The 21,455-nt window shown below is 43.3% G+C and overlaps 1 pseudogene; it reads left to right on the plus strand.

The window, feature by feature from the left end:
- Positions 1-21,455, plus strand: part of LOC105488378 (chondroitin sulfate proteoglycan 4-like) — a 44,565-nt pseudogene that overhangs the window by 13,896 nt on the left and 9,214 nt on the right.

Genomic DNA, 21,455 nt, shown 5'->3' on the forward strand with positions numbered 1-21,455 from the left:
TAGACTCTGGGTGAAAGCTGATATATCATCTCCCTAAAGTGAGGGACTTTAAAGATAAAATTGATGAATGATTGAATCAAGGCTGGAAAAGGTAGGCTGTAGGTGACTATTCTTTATTATGGTAAGAGTGAATTAGTTGAATTTGGGTGATGAAAAGTGCCCGTTTGATGAGAAGCCAGCTTCGGGTTGTGGATGGTTAGGGCTATGAGAGGCCATTAGTTGCTGGGTTGCTATGCTCTGGAGAGGGTGAGAGAATATCTTTGTAATAGGACTTGATTCCGGCCTTGAAGAATATGGATCATTTAGTTGGACACAACGTCCCCAGAATTAGTTGAAGACAAAAGGTAAATGGTCAGGAATGGGAGGCAGTGAACATAGTGTTGGATGAATAGTGAGGGGATGGTCAGTGGAAACTCTGGCCCACCCAAGTTTGTGTCAGGTAATGATGGGAGATACGCCTGAAAAGATGGATGAAGCTCAATTGTGAAGGAAGACAAAAGTGTGAGGATTTCGTTTTGTGACCACCTAGGAGCCATTGATGGTGTTTATTTTGAGGATGCTTTTCCTTTTATGCATTTATACATAAATACATAATTATACTGCTGTATTAATAATAGTCATTTACCTTTCCAACATAAAATGTTAATGTAACTTCTGCATAGCTGATTTTTATGTTAAATATAACATGTCTAGAAATATATATGTGTTTTTAGAAGTTGTCTTATGTGCTCATTTTCTTTCTAGACTACTTGGAGATAGTTTATGTTTACCAGCGGGTTTGCATATGAACTGAGTACCTTGGGTTATTTATTTTTATTTTTTTTGAGAGAACGGGTCTTGTGCTGTCATCCTCATTGGAGTGCGGTGGAGCGATCATAGCTCGCTGCAGTGATCATAGCTCGCTGCAGCCTTGAAGTCCTGGGCTCAAGCAGTCCTGCTTCAGCCTCCCGAGTAACTGGGAGTACAGGTGCATGCCACCATGCCGAGCTAAATTTTCCCTTTAGAAGCGTGTGATTCTTTGGTTTTTCGTGTGTATACAGTTTTGCAATCACCATTGTCTGACCAGTACATTTTCATCACCCCCAAATAAAGTGCCATACCCATTAGCAGTCAGTTGCCATTCCCTGATCCTCTCAGCCTGTGACAACCACTTATATACTTCCTGTCTTTATTGACATACCTATTCTGGAAAGTTCATGTATATATATATAAAGTTCATGTATATATAAAATCATACAATACATGGCCTTTTGTGACTGGCTTCTTTAATTTAGCATAATGTTTTCAAGATTCATCCATGTTAGAGCATGGATCAGTACCTTGTTCTTTTTATTAATGAATGACAGTTCAATGCCTGGATATATCACATTTTACTTATCCATTCACCATTTGATGGGCAATTGAGTTGTTTCCACTTTTGGTCTATTATGCATAATGCTGCTGTGAACAGCAAGTTCTGGTGAAGACATATGTTTTCACTTCTCTTGGGCATATACCTAAGAGTGGAATTGCTTGGGTGTATGATAACTGTATTTAACATTTTGAGAAATTGGAAAACTGTTTTCCACAGTGGCTGCACCATTTTACATTCCTACCGGCAGTGTATAAGGACTTCATTGTTTCCATGTGCTTGCCAACACAAGTTATCTGACTTTCTGATGTATAGGCACCCTAATGGGCGTGAGGTGATACCTCATTGTGGTTTTGATTGCATTTCCCAATGACGAATGATTTTTAGCATCTTTTTATGTGCTTATTGGCCGTTTTTCTGTACCTTTGGAGAAGCGTCTGTACAGATCCTTTGCCCATTTTAAAATTTGGTTGTCTTATTGAATTGTAAGGATTCTTTGTGTATTCTGACTACAGGTCCCTTATCAGATACGTGATTTGCAAAAATTATCTCTCATTCTCTGGGTTGTCATTTCACTTCCTTGATGGTATCCTTTCAAGCAAAATTTTCAATTTTGATAATGTTCTGTTGTTGCTTGTTTTTTTTGGCATCATATCTAAGAACAATTCTTTGCATAACCCAAAGTTGCAGAGATTTACTCCTATGTTTTCATCTAGGAATTTTATAGGTTTAGCTCTTACATTTAGGTATGTAATGTGAGAGTTCATGTTTGTGTATTTTGTAAGGGAGGAGTCCAACTTTTTTCTTTTACATGTGGATCTCCAGTTGTTCCAGCACCGTTTGTTGAAAAGACTATTCTTTCCCCAATTGAATTGTCTTGGGCATCCTTGTTGAAACTGATCATAAATGTGAGGAATTTTTTCTGGACTCTGAATTCAATTCCTTTCGTTTAGATTGTCTTTGATTTCTTTCAATGTGTTTTGTAGTTTTCATGTATAAACTTGGTATTTTCTTGAAATTTGTTGCTTATGATTTTATTCATTTTGATGCGATTGTTAATTTTGTTATCTTAATTGTTCAGTTTTTGATTGTTCATTGATACAGAAATACCATTGATTTTGCATACTGATCTCTGAAACTATAGCCTTGTTTCAGAGGTCAATTATAAACTATGATCTGGCTTGTTTGTTTACTTAAGTGGATGCCTTAGGATTTTCTATGTACAGGATCAAGTAATTGGAGATTGTTTTCTTCCTTTTCAATCTGGATCTTTTATTTCTTTTTCTTGCCTAAAATTGCCTTGGGAATCATCTCCGGTATAACATTGAATAGAAGTGGTGAGCGCAAACGTCCTTGTCTTGTTACTGATTTTAAAGAGAAAGCATCCAAGTTTCACCATTAAGTATGATGTTGTTAGGTGTGGGTTTTTCGCAGGTACCTTTTGTTAGATGAGGACGTTCCCTTCTATTCCTAGTTTGACTATTTTTATGATGAAAACATGTTGGATTTTGTCAGGTGATCTTTCTGTGTTGAGATGGCCATGTGGGTTTTTTTCCTTTCATTAATGTGATATATTAACATTGACTGAATTAAATAGTTTTTATTTATTTAAAGAGATGGGGCCTTGCTGTGTCACCCAGGCTGGAGTGCAGTGACATGATCATAGGTCACGGCATTGTGAAACTCCTGGGCTTAAGGGATCATCCCACCTCAGCCTCCTGAGCAGCCAGGACTACAGGTGTGAGCCACCATGCCTGGCTATTTATTTATGTATTTATTGAGACAGGGTATTCCATGACTCCCTGTAGCTGCGATCTCCTAGGCTCAAGTGATCTTCCCACCTCAGCCTTCTGAGTAGCTGGAACCACAGGCATGTGCACCCATGCCCAGCTATTTTTTATTTATTTTTTGTAGATACGAGATCTGACTATGCTGCCCAGGCTGGGCTCAAGTTATTCTTCCAGCTCGGCCTCCCACAGTGCCGGGATTACAGTATGAGCCTTCATGCCTGGCCTATCTTTATTTTTAGAGATAAGGTCTTGCTCTGTTGCCAGGCTACCTTGGTTGAATGTTAAGCCAACCTGGCATTCCTGAGATAAGTATCATTTGATCATGCTGCACAATCTTTTTTATATGTTGCTGTATTCGTCTTGATAGTATTTTGAGGACTTTTGTGTCTATACAGAGAGATATATTGTGTAGTTTTCTTGTGATGTCTTTGTCTGGTTTTGGTTATTAAAGATTTTTGATTAGGGAACTGTTGTAAACAAGTAGTTGTGTTATGCAGAAGGATGGCTCCCCCAAATTTATTCACTTCTTAATCCCTGGAACCTGTGACTATTTACCTTACATGGCAAAAGGAACTTTTCATACTTGATTAAGTTAAGGATCTCAAGATGGGAGGTTATTCTGAAATATCTGAGTGTCCCAGTGTAATTACAGGGGTTCTCATGAGTGAGAGAGGGAGTATCAGGAGAGTCAGTGGTCAGAGTCAGAGATTTGAGGATGCTACACTGCTGGCTTAGAACATGGAAGAAGGAGGCCATGAGCCACGGAATGCAGCTCTAGAAGCTGGAAATGGCAATAGAATACTTTTTCCACAGAGACTCTAGAAGGAACACAGCCCTGCCAGCGCCTTGAATTTTAAACAAATGAAAGTCATTTCAGACTTCTGACTTCCAGAAATGATAATATGATAATACATTTGTGTTGTCTTAAGCCGCTGAGTTTGTGATAATTTGTTGTAACAGCAATATGAAACTAATAGAATAGTAGTTTGGGAAAATTAGTGATAAAGGATAATTGGCAAGGAGAGGATAAGTGCAGTTAGATCAGTTTGAGTTCTCTGTATGTTTTACTGTCAGTGTTTTGTAATATTTTAGTTTTTCCTAAAACCAAAGGATTGATTGACCTTCAAAAGGCAGCTCCTTTTTGATGTTAGTCTGTAACCTTTTATCAAAGCAATATTTTCCCCAAATAGGGTTGACAAGAAGACATTCTAAATTATCTCCTAATAAGTTGTTTTGACCTCGGATGTTGAAATTGCAGGCCCATCTCCCACCCGTCTCTGTTTTCTCACTTTTTTGGTATGTTTAATAATAAGTCTTACATTGACTTATTATAATAAGTAAATTATCAATGGTTAGTGTATGTGTCTGTCTGTCCTTCCCTCTTTCCCCCGACCCCGCCCTCTCCTTCCCCACTCTGTGTGTGTGTGTGTCTCTGTGTGTGTGTAATTACAAAGAAGTTGTAAAGGCCTTTTAAAGTAGTTATGATGTGGTTTCCCCTCCTTTTTAAAAATAAAATATGTTAAGCATAAGTAGTGACATCTTAGAGGGCAGGTAGGTGGAGACTGACTTTCTACTTTATCTTTGAATCGTTTAAATGTTTACAGTGAGCATATTATTTGTATGATACATAGTAATTTTTGATGAAAACATTTTGAAGGCCGAAAAGAATGTCGTGTCTTTTGAAAATAAACCCATCTTGGTGCTAATTAACTCTGGAGGCCAGCCAAGGCTTTATAATAAAATATTGCATTCAAAACACCTATGAAAGTGGCTAGTTGAAGAATATAATTTGCTTTGAAACATATCTTGAAATGGGAGTATATTTCTAACAATGAAAGGTGTTGTTTTAGTAATAAATGAAAATAAAATATCCCATTATTATCCCTTCATAGAAAACAAATACAACCTTAAATGACATTTTAATTAACCAGTGATTTTCCTCTAAAGCTGAGATTTTTTTTTAAGACCTAGGTAGGATTCGCAAATAGTGTACAGAAATCTGGACATCATTTGAAGATAATTGTTTGGGTGGGATGGAGGCATAGAGTACTGTTTTACTGTGTTCATTTTTATTAATGGAACTGTGAATTTAGACCAAGTAGTGATTTCAGAGTGGAAGATGGAACAGGATGTTTAGTGGGTTTTGTATACTATTTTTGTAAAAGGTTTTGATGCAGAATCTTTCATAAAATGAAATCTTTTTTTAACATGCCTGTTATTTACTTTTAGAATTCGTGGAAAGGGTTCTTGTCTGAAGAGCTGCAAACCTTTATTGACTCCAAATTTGACTCAGCTCTTTTGTATTTTCCTTCTCTTTCTCACTGATAAGGGAAGGTACTTTATAAAGTAGATTCTTCATTAAAAGAGAAAAAAAGACTATATTTACCTGGTCAGAAGTTCTTTTGGGTTTAAAGAAAAAAATTGTAGCCCAGGTTGCAACAAATGGTCTGACAGTTATAATGTGTTACATCTTTTTTGTTTGTTTGTTTTTGTTTTGAGACAGAGTGTCACTCTTTTGTCCAGACTGAAGTGCAGTGGCACAGTCACAGCTTAGTGTAGCCTTGACCTCCCAGGCTCAAGTGATCCTTCTCCTTCAGCCTCCGGGAAGCTTGAGCCTCCCTTCTTCTAACCTTTGATGAAAGTGTCGTCTTTCTCTGGGCTGGTGGTGATGAACTGAAATTCAAGGGGTGGTATCTGTGCCAAGAGGCCTTTAGTCCAAAGGAAAGAGAAAGTGGAGGATAGACCAAGTATATTGTTCTTGAGAAACAGATCTTTTGTTCTGAATGAGGAATGTCAGCAGAGGGTGGATAGGGCAACCCACACAGCATTTCATAAGGAGATAAGCCGACATCTTTCTGAGGGGCAGTTTGGAATCTTTACAAGGCCATGGGGAGGCATTTAGTCCATGGCAACTGAGTCTCTAGGACTAATTTGCTTAGGTGAGTTTTCAGAGTCTGATTCATTCTTTCTCCTCTTGCTGATGAAGGTGGGTGCCAGGGGTTATGGTAGTCCCATGTTATATCTAGAACTTGGGCTAGTTTCTTAACAACAGGTACAGTGAAATGAGTCCCGTTGTCTGAATCAACATCTTCTATTAATCCAAACCTGGGTATAATATTTTCAGTTAGTGGCTTGACTACATTACTAGCAGTTGCACTTGAAAAGGTAGTAGCTTCTACCCAATGAGTAAGGTGATCTATCACTAGTAAGTATTTTAAGTGACTGATTGGGGGCATTTTGGTGTAATCAATTTGGACACTTTGGAACAGCCTTAATCCTGGATTTCTCCCTCCAACAGGTGGTTTTCTGAGGGTCTGCTTATTAGTCTTCTTACATACTAGGCAACTATCTGTAACTTGCCTTGCGAAAGTGTAAATTCCTATACATCTGTAGACCCCGAGGACTGCATCACACATAGCTTGAAGTCCCTAAGGAGTCCCTTGATGCAGATGAGAGAGAATTTCCCTCACACGCGGTTTGGATAATATTTCTTTTTGGTCTGGTGACACCCATTTCCCTTCTGAATTTTCTTTGCCTCCTCTTTTTATTAATTTTTCCTTGTCAGCGGGAGAAAAGATGGGAACTGCAGCCAGGGGAGGAAGGCAAGGGCCTAAGTGAAAAACAGGTGTTTTCAGAGGAAACGGCAGCTTGTTTGGCTATTTGATCTGCTAGGTTATTCCTTCCGCTTTGAAAAGAAACACATTTCTGATGTCCTGGAGCATGGACAATAGCTATTTCTTTTGGCAGCTGGAGGTTATCTAATACTTGGGTGATTAATTCTTTGTGGACCAGGTCTTGGCCTTTGCTGTTAATAAGACCTCGTTCAGTCCAAATTTTTCCGAAGGTGTGAGCTACCCCAAAGGTGTACTTGGAATCAGTATAAATAGTCCCTTCTTGGTTTTGCAAGTGCTTTAAGGCTTGATATAATGCAAACAATTCATGTTTGGGCAGACCAAGTATTGGGCAGTCTTCCTAACTCGACTTCTTCAAGTGCCTCCCCATCGACTACTGAGTATGTATTATGCCTTTTTCCTTCAATTACTTGGGAAGAGCCATCTACAAATAAGTGCTGCCCCGTTTTGTAAGGGGTTTCTCTTAAATCAGGCCTAACTTTTGTATGATAATCAATTAAATCCAAGCACTAGTGCTCAGGTCTCTTTAGATTTGGATCTCCAGTCAGGAAACCTGCTGGGTTAAGTGAATTATCAGTGTTAGTGTTAAATCATCTCTTTCTAACAGGATAGCTTCACACTTTAAAATTCCCAAGTCAGTAAGCCGTTTTCTTGCCTTTTGATTTAAGGTCGTTATAACCTGATGGGGCATCCTTACAACTAACTTTCCCCCCAAAGGTTAGTTTTCTGCTTTTTTCAGTTCACAAGGTGGTAGCTGCAATGGATTGAAACATTCAGGCCATCCACAGGTTACAGGATCTAAAACTTTTGATAGGAAAGCCATGGGTTGCTGGTGACCTCCGTGTTCTTGGGTAAGGACCCCTAAACAAGCTACCCCTTGTTTATGTTAACAGAAAGGTGAAATGGCTTCTCTAGGGAAGGCAAGCTAAAACAGGGGCAGTTATAAGCAGATGTTTTAGCTCCTCAACCTGGTGGATTTCTTCAGAAGTCCACCGGCGAGGGTCAGACTTTTCTTGGGTAGGTTTTAGGTAGAGAGGCTTTGTGACTAGTGCATATGAGTCAATCCATAAACGGCAATATCCAACTATCCCTAGGAATTTTCTGAGTTCTTGTTTAGTCTTAGGCAAAGGTATGGATACAATCCCTTCTACTCTCTTGGCGCCTATCTTTCGTTTGCCCTTACTTATTAAGTGTCCTAGGTATTTAACTTCAGGCTCTACAAATTGAAGCTTTCCCTTTGAAACCCATAGCCCGTCTCCTTGCAAATGGTTAAGGATATGGATGGAGAAAGCAGATACCTTTTCTACAGCCTAACCAGATATTAATAGGTCATCTACGTACTGGAGCAGACGTATACATTTTGTTATAAACTTGTTCTAACACTTGTTCCAGAATTTGACCAAAAAGATTAGGGGAATCTGTGAAGCCTTGGGGTAGAACTGTCTATCGATACTGTTGCTTTCATCCAGAATGGGGATCTTCCCATTCAAAAGCAGAAATGTCTCAGCTGTCCTCAGCTAAGGAGCATGCTCAAAAGGCATCTTTTAAATCTATTACTGTGAACCATTGATGTTCATGTGGAATTTTACTGAGAATGGTTTAAGGATTAGGGACAAGAGGGTGGGTAGTCTGGACTGTCTGGTTGATGGCCCAGAGGTCTTGTGTTAGTTGATATGACCTATCTGGTTTCTTCACAGGCAGTATTGGGGTGTTATAAGGGGACATACAGGGTTCATGGAGCCCACCCTTGATGAGGCTTTCAATGACAGGTTTTAGGCCTATACTGCCTTCTAAAGGAATAGGATATTGCTTTCTTCTTACTATTTCTCCAGGATTTTTTAACTTTATATGTATAGGAGGATTTAGGAGTTTTCCCCAATTTTCTTCCCTTGCTCAAACATCAGGATGAATGTATGTTTCGTCTGCAGTGATGAGCAGGTTTAATGAAGTGCAGAATCCTTCTGAGCCAACATGTAAACCTATACCTAATTTTAACATTAAGTCTCTTCTGAATAGAGTAGTTCCTGCCTCTGGAATTAACAAAAATTTAACATTAGCTGAGCGGTTTTTACATCTAATTTCTGTTTCTTCTAAACTTTTTACTTTGATTCCCTCTCCTTTTACCCCTGAGACTACAAGTTCCTTTGAGGATCAGGCTATATTGTAGGGGAAGGTAACAGACAGAGGAGCGGTTGCTCCTGAGTCTACTAAAAAGGTCATAAGTTCAGATTTGGGTCCCACCTCTAAATTTATCAAGGGCTCTTGGTGGGATTCAAGGTAAAAGAGACAGAGCCCCTAACCCCCCATTCCTCCTCAAAGGTCATAAGTGGGACAACTTCTCTTTCTGGTTTTAATTCGTGACAGTACCTCTTGAAGTGGCCTACTTTCTCACAATTGAAGCATTCATTCTCTCTCCTCTCTCTATTTTTGTGTTTCTTCACTTTGCCTCCTTATGTTCTTCATATGGCTTAGGAAGTGGGGGCCTAGGATCTCTATAGGTTTTGGCTCTTGGGAGGCTTTGTTTGGGAGTGTATGGGTCTCCTGGCAACGGAGAGTAATACCGGTGTGTTTATCCTTTGGGGCCCCCTGTTGGAAGGTGGATAACATCATTTTCATTTTTTGTCTTTGCTTCTCCTTGTTCCTCCTTACACACACTTTGTGAGCTTCTCTGAGAAATTTCGTTCATGGGACGGTCCTTCCAGTTTTCTATTTTTGTAATTTCCTTGTGCTATCTGGCTGTTAGTAATGAAATGAAGCTTTAACATTCCCTGCCCTAGAGGATCTTCTAAATCTTGGTCAGTGTATTTTCTCATTTGTTCTTTTTTTTTTTTTTTTTTGATTTTTTTTATTATTTATTTATTATTATTATTATACTTTAAGTTGTAGGGTACATGTGCATAACGTGCAGGTTTGTTACATATGTATACTTGTGCCATGTTGGTGTGCTGCACCCATCAACTCGTCAGCACCTGTTCTTTCAATCTGTCTAAAAATTCCATAGGCCCTTCATCTTTTCCTTTGTTGTATGTCGAATGCTCGAGTAAGATTTTGGGTTTGGAGTACTGACTCCCGAATCCCATTTTTTTTTTTTGTCATTTCCCTAAGTTCTTGCATATCCTCTCAGTGAGCTGCATTACTGTTGTCCCACCGGGGTCTTGGTTGGGGAATTTTTGATCTGCTGCATGAACTTTTTTGCCCGGAGGGTGTTCATGTTCCCAGGCTACCATAGCAACTCTACGGATCATGTTTCTTTCTTCCCCTGAGAGGAGGATGCCTAGGATGGACATTAACTCAGCCCAAGTATATAACTGTGGTCCTAGAAATTGGTTAATTTGATCTGCTACTCCATATGAGTCATCTAATAGTGTGGCTTGAGCTCTGTTTTTAGGTTTCGGACCTCTGAGCTGGTTAAAGGGGCATTTACAAAGCCAATGCTGGCTTCTCCTCCTAGGGATACCTCTCTTAAGGGGAAGAGAGATGGAGCTGATTCTTCCAAGTTAGAGAGGAAGGGGAAGTCCTGAATAGCCTTTTTACATTGCTCTATCTCATGTTGAAGTCCTTTCAGGGAAGGGTACTTAGGCTGGCAGTGAGCAGGCTCTTGGGACAATTCCCAAGAGGCAGGGTTATAAGTAGGGGGAATGATGTGGGTAGGAGAAGGGTCTATGACAACTGCCTCTACTTGAGGGGGAGGGAGGTTAGGGTTAGGGGTATTGGACGGGGGAAGGTGGTAGAGGAGGTTCCATGTGTTGGTGAGCTGTCTAGGAATAGGGACCTTATCTTTCTCAGAGGAGTTAATTTCTGACTTGCTCCCTCCAATCTTTAGAGGGTAAAGAAGGACAGGTCCTTGTCACCAACATAGAGAATAGTCTGTTTCCTCCTGGAAATAGACTATGCGCTCTTGTCATTAACATGTCCTATTAAAAGCTGACAAATCCAATCCTCATCTGACCCAAACTTTGGCCACAAGACTGAGGGCTTGAGGATTGGTTCCTGAGTCCAAATGAAGCAACAGTATTTTATCATTGGCTGCTTTTTTAGTCCTTTCATTCTCTTTCCAGTATTTTAGCATAAGCCCTAGGGGAGTATCAGGAGGAATGTTAGTGTTGCTAGCTTTATTCTTTTTGTCCCCTACCTTACTTGGGGTATTTCCCATCTTAAAAAGGGTTTGGGATGAGGCTTCATTTCTCCTATTAGAAATTTCTTGCCTTCCCAGTTACCAGAGGTTTGTGTGTGGCTCAACCTCCCCTACTGGAGATTTCTCACCTTTCCTTTCCTTTCCTAGAGGCTCAACCCCCCTGCTGGAGGTTTCTTGCACTTTTCTCGTTTCACTTTGTCCTTCCCTGGCTGCTTCCCTTGTGGGAACATTGGGTTCCTCTTAGCAATGGCAGGTTTAGTAGAAACCCCTGACCCGGACTGCTTTACGGAAGGGCCACCTTAAGCAGTATAAGATGTCCACAGAACCGCAGATCTGGACTGAACACTTGCTTCTCACTCAGTTGTGAATTTCAACACACACTTTCAATCTCCAAGATATCCCAACCACCAAGGAAATATTTTGTTGCTCTTGTGAAGTTTCTTACTTTGGTCTGTGCACATGGTTACCTGGTCTCCGTGGTATGTGAGGATTCTTTTCTCTAAGTTGTTGGTCTGTTCCTTTCCACATTGCTGAGAGTCCGGGTTTATTCGTCACACTGGGTGAGTCCTGATCACTCACCATAAGGCCACCTCAATGAGGCAGTGGGACACCTCTCCTCACTAGAGTTGACCAGAGACCCTTTCCCTAGAGGAGAATGGGAATCCCGGACAAGCCCCCATATTGTTAGAAACAAATGATCAGTGCCACAAGGAAGAACCAGCACTCAGGCAAAAACGGTTTTCTCAGCAAGACAACTTCTGCAAAAGAGTGCTGCTTGGGTTAGTCACAATTGCAAGAGCACACCGAGTGGGTTCTCTCTAGAGCAGGGGTTTTTTATCCCTAACGCAGTCCCTACTTCTGTGTCATTCCCCCATGGGCTGGGGTCGGACCTCACGATCTAATCGGACCTGATTTGCTATCGCGAGTATTTTCCCTAATAAGGAAGGGAGAGGGAATGTGAGTTACAGGTTGATACTGATGGGAAGAGTTGTTTACCAGGCAGGTAACTGAGCAGATAACTAATCAGGTAAGTAGGGCCGAGAAGGTACAGGGAAATTGTTCTTAGGAACAAAGAACAAGGAAGTTGAACAAGTTAAACTTTTGAAGAACTTACTGTACCTAATAAGGTTTTTTTTTGGTTGGCTAATTAAATGTCTATTCATTTTTGCCAAAAAGTGCCTACCCCAATGACAAGATACTAAAATTTAGAAAATGTTGGAGCTCTCTCTGAATCTAGGAGGAAGTGAATAGTTTAGCTTTTATTTAGTAGTTAGGACCTTAAGTAAATCACTTTTTTTTACTGTGTTTCTGTATAAAATAGATATTTTTTGCCCTGCAGGAGAACATATAGAGGAAAGCTCTTTGGCAACGATACTGTGCCCTATGAATAAAAAAGTGATGATGTCATTTGTGGCTGAATAACACTTTATTTTGAGAATGCTTTATAACAGCTTTTCATGGGAAATAAATCTATGCTGTTAACTTCATCTTGCATTTTTGTCATTTTTACTGTGATTAAAAAGTAGTCCAGTCAAACCTGTAGAAAGGAATGAACAAACCTTGACTCAGGAGCCTAGGACTTTTTCTTTGGTTTGCCCTCCTGGGACGGATTACCTTTCCAAATTTAATTTGTGGAGGAGCATTGGGAAATATCAGAACTGTCATATGAAGCACCTAAGTGGTACTTTTAGTAGAGGAGTTACTCAGAAATTATATTAGGCAGATAGAGAGGGAAAGGAGTCCTCAGTAAGGCTTTCCCTTTTAATAGAAACAACTCCTGAAACATTTCTTTTCTTTTCTTTTTTTTGGAGACGGAGTCTCACTCTGTAGACCAGGCTTTAGTGCAGTGATGTGATCTCGGCTCACTGCAACCTCCTCCTCCCAGTTATAGTTGCATCTCCTGCCTCAGCCTCCTGAGTAGCTGGGACTGCAGGCTGCCGAGCTTTAATATGCAAATGTCAGCACTTGGAAACTGAGTCCATTCAACATGAAAATTCCCGCCCTCTTCTTCTAGTCACCGCCTCAAGGTGACACCTCCAGAAGACCCTGTGTGCAGGACAATATGGTGACCTACATTTGCAAATTAAAAGGCTAGAGTGGGAGGGCCACGTTTTTCTTGGGCTACATGAATGACATGCCTGGTCAAACCGATTCCCTGGGCCCAATGCAAATCAGACACCACCTCCTCCAGCCTCCCAATATAACCAAGTACTTTTCTGCTGCACACGGGGCTTTTTCTCTGTTCGGAGCCCCGCTTTCTCTGTACAGGGGGGAGCCTTTCTTCTTTCTTGCCTATTAAACTTTCTGCTCCTTAAAACCACTCCTCTGCATCCATGTTGTTTAACTGATGTGAGCCCAAGGACCCTGATGTTTCTCCAGTCATCAGAGCCATGTCAATTTCAGTCCAGAGGAATCGTTTTCATTTATCTGACCGATTTATAATATAGGGTCAAATTCATAGTGGTTGTCTATCCTCCCTCATCCCCATTTTTGTACCCTTCCTTGAAAGGAACATATATATGAAGAAGATACATGTTTCCCTTTTGTGAATAGTATATCCCTTAGTATCTTGATTTTTTTCTTAGTGTGGGGGGCACAGTTAAACTTACTTAGACTTGATAAAGGGCAGTATTTGATAAATGTCAGCTAGTTGAGGGGTAGGGAATTGAGTTGACTGGAGATAGTCACTGCCAAATGTAAAGCATGCCTAGAGAGCCAGAGTGATGAAGCCAGGGTCCCTTTCTCTAGAGCCTTTGTAACAGTGTTATGTGATCTCTTCTAGAAGATCATCCCGAAAGATAATGCCAGCTCGGAACCTAGGAAACCATCCAGCGGGTTTCTGCAGCTTAGGTGGTTCAAATCCTCTTCAGCATGTTGGTTTTCTCTGCCTCAGTTTGCTTCCAATGATGTTCTCAGTAGCTGTAATTGCTGTCTGTCTTTGAATACTTAAGCTTTTTTTTTTTTTAGCTCACACAGGTATGTATGCATTTTAATTTTACCAAGTGTTAGAACTTTGACCCTCCTTTTGTGGGCTCTGGGTCAGCAACTTGGTTGTTTAGTTGTAAAATGGTTAGCAGGGAAAAACGTGTGTGTGTGTGTGTGTGTGTGTGTGTGTGTGTGTGTGTATGTATTTTAAGTTGATTTTGTTGTCAGAGCACTTAGAATTTTATATGGAAATTCTGTCAGTTTACTTGATTCTCCACCCCACGTTTATTGAACAGCAAAGTTTAAAAGTAATGTGTCCCATAACCAGCCTTCAGAAGAATCATAACTGCTTTATCTCTGAACTTTCAAGAAGTTTGTGCATCAGTTTTCAAATAATACGAAATCCCTGAAGATAGCTGTGTCCTATATTTGGAAAGATACAAAAACTGAACATTCTAGCAGGCAGTTTTGCTTGCTGATGCTCGAGATAGAGCCACACATTGATCTCAGTGGATTTATGGAGAAAAATAGATACAGAAAGTTACTTCTAAATAAGACCCAAAAATCCTTTTCTTAAACAGTGACAGGTAAAGAGGTTGTCTTGGCTAACCTTGAATTGTGTTGCCCTTGATTAAGACAGTTTTATGGTGGGGATGGTAGAGGTGATAAACTTGTTTGAAATTTGTCTGCTTATAGTAACCTTTGTGGTAACTGTCACAGACAACTTCATCCTCACAGGCCTTAAAATTACTATAAAACTAACAGAATGGAGGAGAAACAAAGGACCTGAATAATTAGATGCTTAGATAATTGTTCTGTTTTCATAACTGGTGAAGAAAAAGCAGTATTAGAAGCAATTACACATTCTATGTAAGGAATACTGCCTGAATTTATATTGCGATTTTTGAGCACCATTCACTGTTTAAAAGCTGGCATATTGTAGGTCATATTTTAAAGACAAATAGAACACTTATCTTTTCAAGATGGATCTAAAGCTTAACCTTATCAAAATTACAAAATTTAAAGCATGTGATTGAAAAATATTAATGCATAGGTTTAAATATTGGTCATCATTTTAAATGTCTTTCAAAATAGGTTGACTCTTAAACTTAACAAATTTTGAACACTGTGTAGAGTTTGTGCTGAAGGCTAAATTTCCCGGGGTGATGGCTATTTTATAATATGGAAAGCAAAACCTTCTTAAGAAATTCAGCAATTTTTTAGGCAAAACTAGAAAATATTACCTATATAATTCTACCACTCAGAAGGTGCCACTATCAGAAATTTGTATCTTTCCAAGTCATCTGCTCATCTCTTTTCTCCTATGCTTGTGTATGTTTCCTCTCCCTTAAAAATCAGATTTTTGTTTGTAATCTGCTTTTTCACTCAACAATATTGTAGATCCACGTCATAACTTGCTTCTCTACATTGGCTTCAGTTATTGTGTGCTTTCTGTTGGATGACTGTACCATGCAGTCAGTCATGTTTCCTGGTACTGAATACATAGGGGTATGTGTGTGTGTGCGTGCGCGTGTGTGCGCGTATTTTTTTCTAACTTAACTAATGCTTTAGACATCAATAGGTAGACCTAAATCCTTGAAACCTTCCACGTGGTGACTTTCAATTCTCATTGCTGAATTTGTTTCCAGAGATGGAAGAAATTATATTGTATGGGAACTTTTTTTTCCTTTTTTTTTTGAGATGAAGTCTTGTTCTTGTCTCCCAGGCTGGAGTGCAATGGCGTGATCACAGCTCACTGCAACCTCCGCCTCCCGGGTTCAAGTGAAATGAAGGCAGAGATGGGGAGAATGACACCAGAACTAGTGGGAGGGAATTGCCTTTTCTTTCAAGGGTCTGTAAGTCTGCAGTAAAAGTCAAAGGTATTCAAATAGGAAGTTTTGTTTTTATCTTTAGTATATAAAGAAGTATAACTTCCCATTTTGCAAAAACTTTAGAAACCTTTTTTTTCTTGATTATAAAACTTGTAAAGAACCATTATTGAGACCAGTAGTAAAATATAAAAAAATTAAAATCTCACATAATTTCTCTACCTAATATAACCACTGTTGACATGATGGCTAGTTTCTATCAGTATGTATTTTGTTTTTTGTTATCAAAGTACATATACCCTTACAGATATTTTTAAATAGTTGAGGTCATATTCTATAAATAGCCGGGTGCTGTGGCTCACGCCTGTAATCCTAGCACTTTGGGAGGCCGAGGCAGGCAGATCACAAGGTCAGGAGTTTGAGACCAGCCTCGCCAATATGGTAAAACCTCATCTCTACTAAAAATACAAAAAGCAACCGGTAGTGGTGGCGGGTGCCTGTAGTCCCAGCTACTTGGCAGGCTGGGGCAGGAGCATCGCTTGAACCCAGGAGGCAGAGATTTCAGTTTGCCGAGATCGCGCCACTGCACTCCAGCCTGGGGGACAGAGCAAGACTCCATCTAAATAAATAAATAAATACACATATACACACACACACACATAGATATCCACCTACACGTGGCCGATTGCCTCGCCTCTAGCGCTGGGAATCAGTCACCGTGCTGTCCTTGTGGAGTCTTGTGGCCCAACAAGAGGAAGCGCTCCCCTGACTTTGTCCCTCCAAAGTGCGCCACCTCTGGTGAGCCTCCCTGTCATGTCTGGCCTGTGGACAGCCAGCCCCGCCATCCCCCTCACCTCTCACCAAGCATGGGGGTGCTGTGCAGGCAGCCGTGTGGCCTGACAGTCTCTACCAGTCCTGCTGTCCCTTGATTGAGAATCAGATCCATTTCTGGATGACAGATAATGTGTCCTCTGCTGGCTGTGTTCTCTGTGGAACTCGGGAGGGGAAAGGCCAAACCATTTCTAGGGTGCTGTTGGGAGCAGTGAAAAGGTCACACCCTTTCCAAGTGACACTTTTCCTGGAAAGCCCTGGAGCTTAGCTGGCTCTTATCCTGTGATAAGCCAGAGGCTCTAGGGGGTGAGGGAGCAGAAACCCTCCTCACCCCACCCAGTGGGGTCCTGTACACCTCTGCCAGTCTCTCACTTGGACTTGCTGCTGTCCTCTGAGACTGCCTATTCCTCCCTCTCTGTGACTCTACACCACCATCACCTCCTCCAGGAAGTCTTCTGGATTGACTCCTAGCTTATTAAATCTTTATCCTGCAGACCCTCTCTATTCAAAGCCCCTCTTCAACTGCCCCCGCCCCTCACCACCTCCAAGACACAGATTCTGGGTTCTTGCAACTGCAGCCCCTCAGAGAGTGTAAGAGGGGCAGACAAAGGAGATCAGAAGGTGGGGAAAGTGGCGCTGTCAGAGTTTCCAAAGCCCTGGCCAGCAAGGCCTCAGAGGCCTCTGTTGGGGTGGGGTCCTGACTGGCTACGCAATCCAGCAGCACAAGGCAGCCTCTGAGCCCCTCCCGCTCAGCCCCACAGGAAGCAGCAGGGCCCAGCCCCTCAGTGGACCCATTCAGACCCCAGCGCTCTGGAAAGTACCTCTGTTTCTTGCCACCGTTCCACTCTGGCCAAACAGGCTCTTCTCTCTTCTGCTGGGAGGGGGCTGCAGGCAGATGGTTCAGTGGTTAGAGCCAACCACCTCCTTCAGTTCCTGTTTGGCCCAGATTCCTGACGTTGACCATGCCCTAGTGGGTGTACATATACCTTTAGTGCAAGGGTGGTGTGATGGTTAATACTGAGTGTCAACTTGATTGGGTTGAAGGCTGCAAAGTATTGATCCCTTGGGTGTGTCTGTGAGGGTGTTGTAAAAGGAGACTAACATTTGAGTCAGTGGGCTGGGGAAGGCAAACCCACCCTTAATACTGGTGGGCACCATCTAATGAGCTGCCAGTGAATATAAAGCAGGCAGAAAAATGTGAAAAGGCAAGACTGGACCAGCCTCCCAGCCTACATCTTTCTCCCCTGCTGGATGCTTCCTGCCCTCTAACATCGGACTCCAAGTTCTTGAGTTTTGAGACTCCGACTGGCTCTTCTTGCTCCTCAAACTTGCAGACAGCCTATTGTGGGACTGTGTAATTGTGTAAGTTAATATTTAATAAACTCCCCTTTCTATCTATCTATCTATCTATCTATATCTATACCTATATCTATATATCTCTTATTCTATCCCTCTAGGGAACCCTGACTAGCACAGGTGGGTAGGCACAGGGAGATGTGTCCCCTTCCCCATGGGTGCTGGGTAGGTAAATGTTTAGCAGTGGGCTTTCTTGGGGAGAGGGAACCCTGATTTTCAGTATTTGCCTCTTTGCCTGGTGTAAATATTCCCACTGTGGGCAGTCTCACCTGGCTCTCAAAATTCCTGAAAATGCAACAGTCGGCTCCTGGCAGCTGCTGTGAGCTATTCCAGCCGGTGACGGTGGTGGCTCCATCCTGCAGGGCCATGTGCCCCCACCCCTTGTGCTATGGCCTCCCTCCCTTTAGTGTGCTGTGTTTTGCTCTGAGGAATCAATGTCTTTGCAGATAAGGCACCCCAGTAGGTGGCCGCCACCTGCAGTTCCCTGGTCTGTCTCTTGCTGGCACCAAGCTGTGCTGTGCTTGCTGAGCCTGCTGCGCCGCCCCCACGCAGATGGTCTGCGGGGCTTACTTGATTCCCTTAGCTTCCCAGACATGGTGGTGTTGCCAGCAGTGCCCACCGGCAGGAGGAGGGGATAACTACAGGGGATTTAACTCAGCCCGAGGGGCTCTTACGGGATCTTTCCTGGACATCTCTCTAGGTGGGGTCGGCTGCCCTTAGGGCGTAGAAATCTCCAGCTCCTCCAATGGCTGAAGCTACTTCCTGGAACAGATGACAGCTGGCTCAGGCTGGCCAGGGACCAGCACATGTGAGGCCAGTACTGGATCACCCTATCAAGGCCATCAGCCTGTGCTTGTTCTTGGGGTTTGAGGGAAACTCAACAGGGATGAATCACGGTTTTTAACCTGTGTTTTTCTGCCCCCTAGCCCTGGACATCTGCAGGCAAAGTCAAAGTTGTATTTGGCTCTTATCACCACAAAAGGCATAGACCAGAAATTATGGCAGCAGGTTGGAAGTCAGGGAGGCTGATTTGGGGAAACTGCCTGGAGGAGGAGTCCCAGTGTGGGACAGAACGGGCCTTGCATGGGAACCACTAACCCCAGGCAACCCCAGACATGGCCTTCTGTCTGGTGAGGCCTTCTCTGGCCTGCCCTGCAGACCCTCAGCTCCTCCTAGGCCCTGTCTTCAGCCTCAGCCTGAGTGGTGGCCTGGGGCAGTTGGGAGCTCAGCTGTTCTCATTCCTGGTTCCTTGGCCATGGTGGAAACCATGGGGCTGGATCTGACTGCTCAGCAGGGACTGTGAATAGCTCTCCAGCAGAAAGCAGTAGCAGGGTTAATGGAGGAAGTGTGGGCCCACTTTGGCTTGACACTGCATATGGTCCCCATCTGGCCTCAGAGCCTTTGCTCCTTGGCAAACTGAGGCCAATAAGCTCCCACCCCCACCCTCAATGGCAGCTGAAAGAATGACCTGATAGAGGAGCGGGGATAGGTGGGCTCCACTGAAACCATCCCCAGATCCCAGCCATGGCCCCAGCCAATCCATGGAGGCAGGGCATGGCACGGCAGGTGCTGCACAGGAGCCCAAGCACAAGGGCACTTAGGAGAAGGAATATCAGCAGGAATCAGTCTGGACTGGGGGTGATTCTCCAGAAACTCCATTCCTCGGGGCTGTGACCACCAAGCCAGGTGATCAGGCCAGTGATGTTTCCCTTTGGGCTGGGTCAGGGAGCCAGACCTGGGAGGGAGACTCCTCTGGGGCCCAGGGGAGGTGAGTCAGAGCTGGCGGAGGCCTCTGGCTCCAGGAATCTCTAAGGAGGAGACCTGAGTTGCTGGGAATTTCTGGGTCTGACCTCCTGCAGAGTCAAGGTCTGGACTGGATACAAGGTGAGGCTGTGCCTTCTGGTGCCAGGACCAAGGAAATGCTGGGATCTGGGCAGTGCTCAGAGGTAGCACCATATAGCAGAACCATGAGGGTGCACCAGCATGAACCCCTTTCTGCAACCCACCCGTCCCTCTCTATGGCACCTCGCCTCCTCCAGGCAAGAATCTGAGCCTTGACCAGAGCTCCCTCTCTCACACAGCTTCCTTCTTCGGTGAGAACCACCTGGAGGTGCCTGTGGCCACGGCTCTGACCAACATAGACCTACAGCTGCAGTTCTGCACCTCCCAACCTGAAGCCCTCCTTCTCCTGGCAGCAGGCCCAGCTGACCACCTCCTGCTGCAGCTCTACTCTGGATGCCTGCAGGTGAGTGATATCCCCCTGGGATGGGGGTGAGATTCCTTCTCTAGCTTTGAACCCCAGCTGGCTGTGTGACCTTGTGTAAGTCACTTTTATCTTGGGTCCTCAAGTTCTCCACCATGGGATGGGCAGCAGCAGCCCGGAAATGGTAAATCCTTCCTGAACTGGCTCTGCCCACCAGCTCCCTCCAACCATGTTTCCCACCACAAGCCCTCCCTGGCCATTTGTGCTCTGACTGCACTGAACTGCTTTCAGTTCCTGGCCATCTTATGGTCACTTGCTGCCAGGCCTTTGGTCACTACACTGCTTCTGCCAGGTGCGTGCCTCACTCATTCCCTGCACCTGCCTAACTCTAGCCTGTCCTTGAAGTTTCAGTGTGAGCATCCCCTCCTCGTGGGCGAGGCCCCCTCCTGAGCCCCCATGACCCCTGTGCATCCCTGTGGCACTGCACCAATTTCTCTGCACTACCACTGTCTGTCCACAGCAGTAACAGCACCAGTACTGCCTCAGCTTCATTTTTCCATTTCATCCTTCAAGACACCACAAGCTTTATTATCAAGGAGTCTTGTGGCTCCTTCTTGAGTCTTCCCCCATACCATGAAGAGTTTAAGAATCCAGGGTCTTAGTTCAAATTTGGGGCAGGCTGGGTGCAGTGACTCATGCCTATAATCCCACCACTTTGGCAGGCCAAGATGGGAAGATCACTTGAGCCTAGGAGTTCAAGACTGGTCTGAGTCACACAATGAGACCCCATCTCTATTTTAGAAAGAAAAAAACAAAAAGTCAAATTTGGGGCAACCATCTCCTTCCACACCCCAGTGAGAAGAGGACTAGAGCTTGGTCAGTCTGCTGCTGTCATTGCTGCTCACTGCCACATGGTGTCACTGTTGAACACTAATGTGGTGCAGTCTGGCACTGATGGCTGCTGAGCTCTGCGGGTACAGTGATGCCACACCCCTACAGAGATGCACTGTACCAGGACTCCAAGATCATGGCTCTTATTGTTCTGGTTTTGCAGTTCCCATAGTCTGCCACACCTGTTCTAGCATCTGGGAGCACCATACCAGAACCATTTCTGGTGTCATTGTCATGGTGACAGAACTATGTCCTTGATCTGTCCCTGAGATCTCCCTCCACCACAGGTCAGGGAGCTTTTCTTTCCGAACACAGAGCATCTGCCTGGGCTCCCTATCCCTGAGCAGTTAGCCTGGCTTCCCTCAGTGACCTTGAAAAACTTTGCCAAACTTAGGGGGACTGATCAAGGAATTCTTAGTTACCCATTATTCCGGGGTGAAATCTAGATTCCAAGACAGTATTTCTGGCACCTCTCCCTCAAGGAAAGAGAAGGAGAATTTAAAAATACAGGT

This window comes from Macaca nemestrina, chromosome 7 (genome assembly GCF_043159975.1).
Source record: "Macaca nemestrina isolate mMacNem1 chromosome 7, mMacNem.hap1, whole genome shotgun sequence".
NCBI lineage: Eukaryota > Metazoa > Chordata > Mammalia > Primates > Cercopithecidae > Macaca > Macaca nemestrina.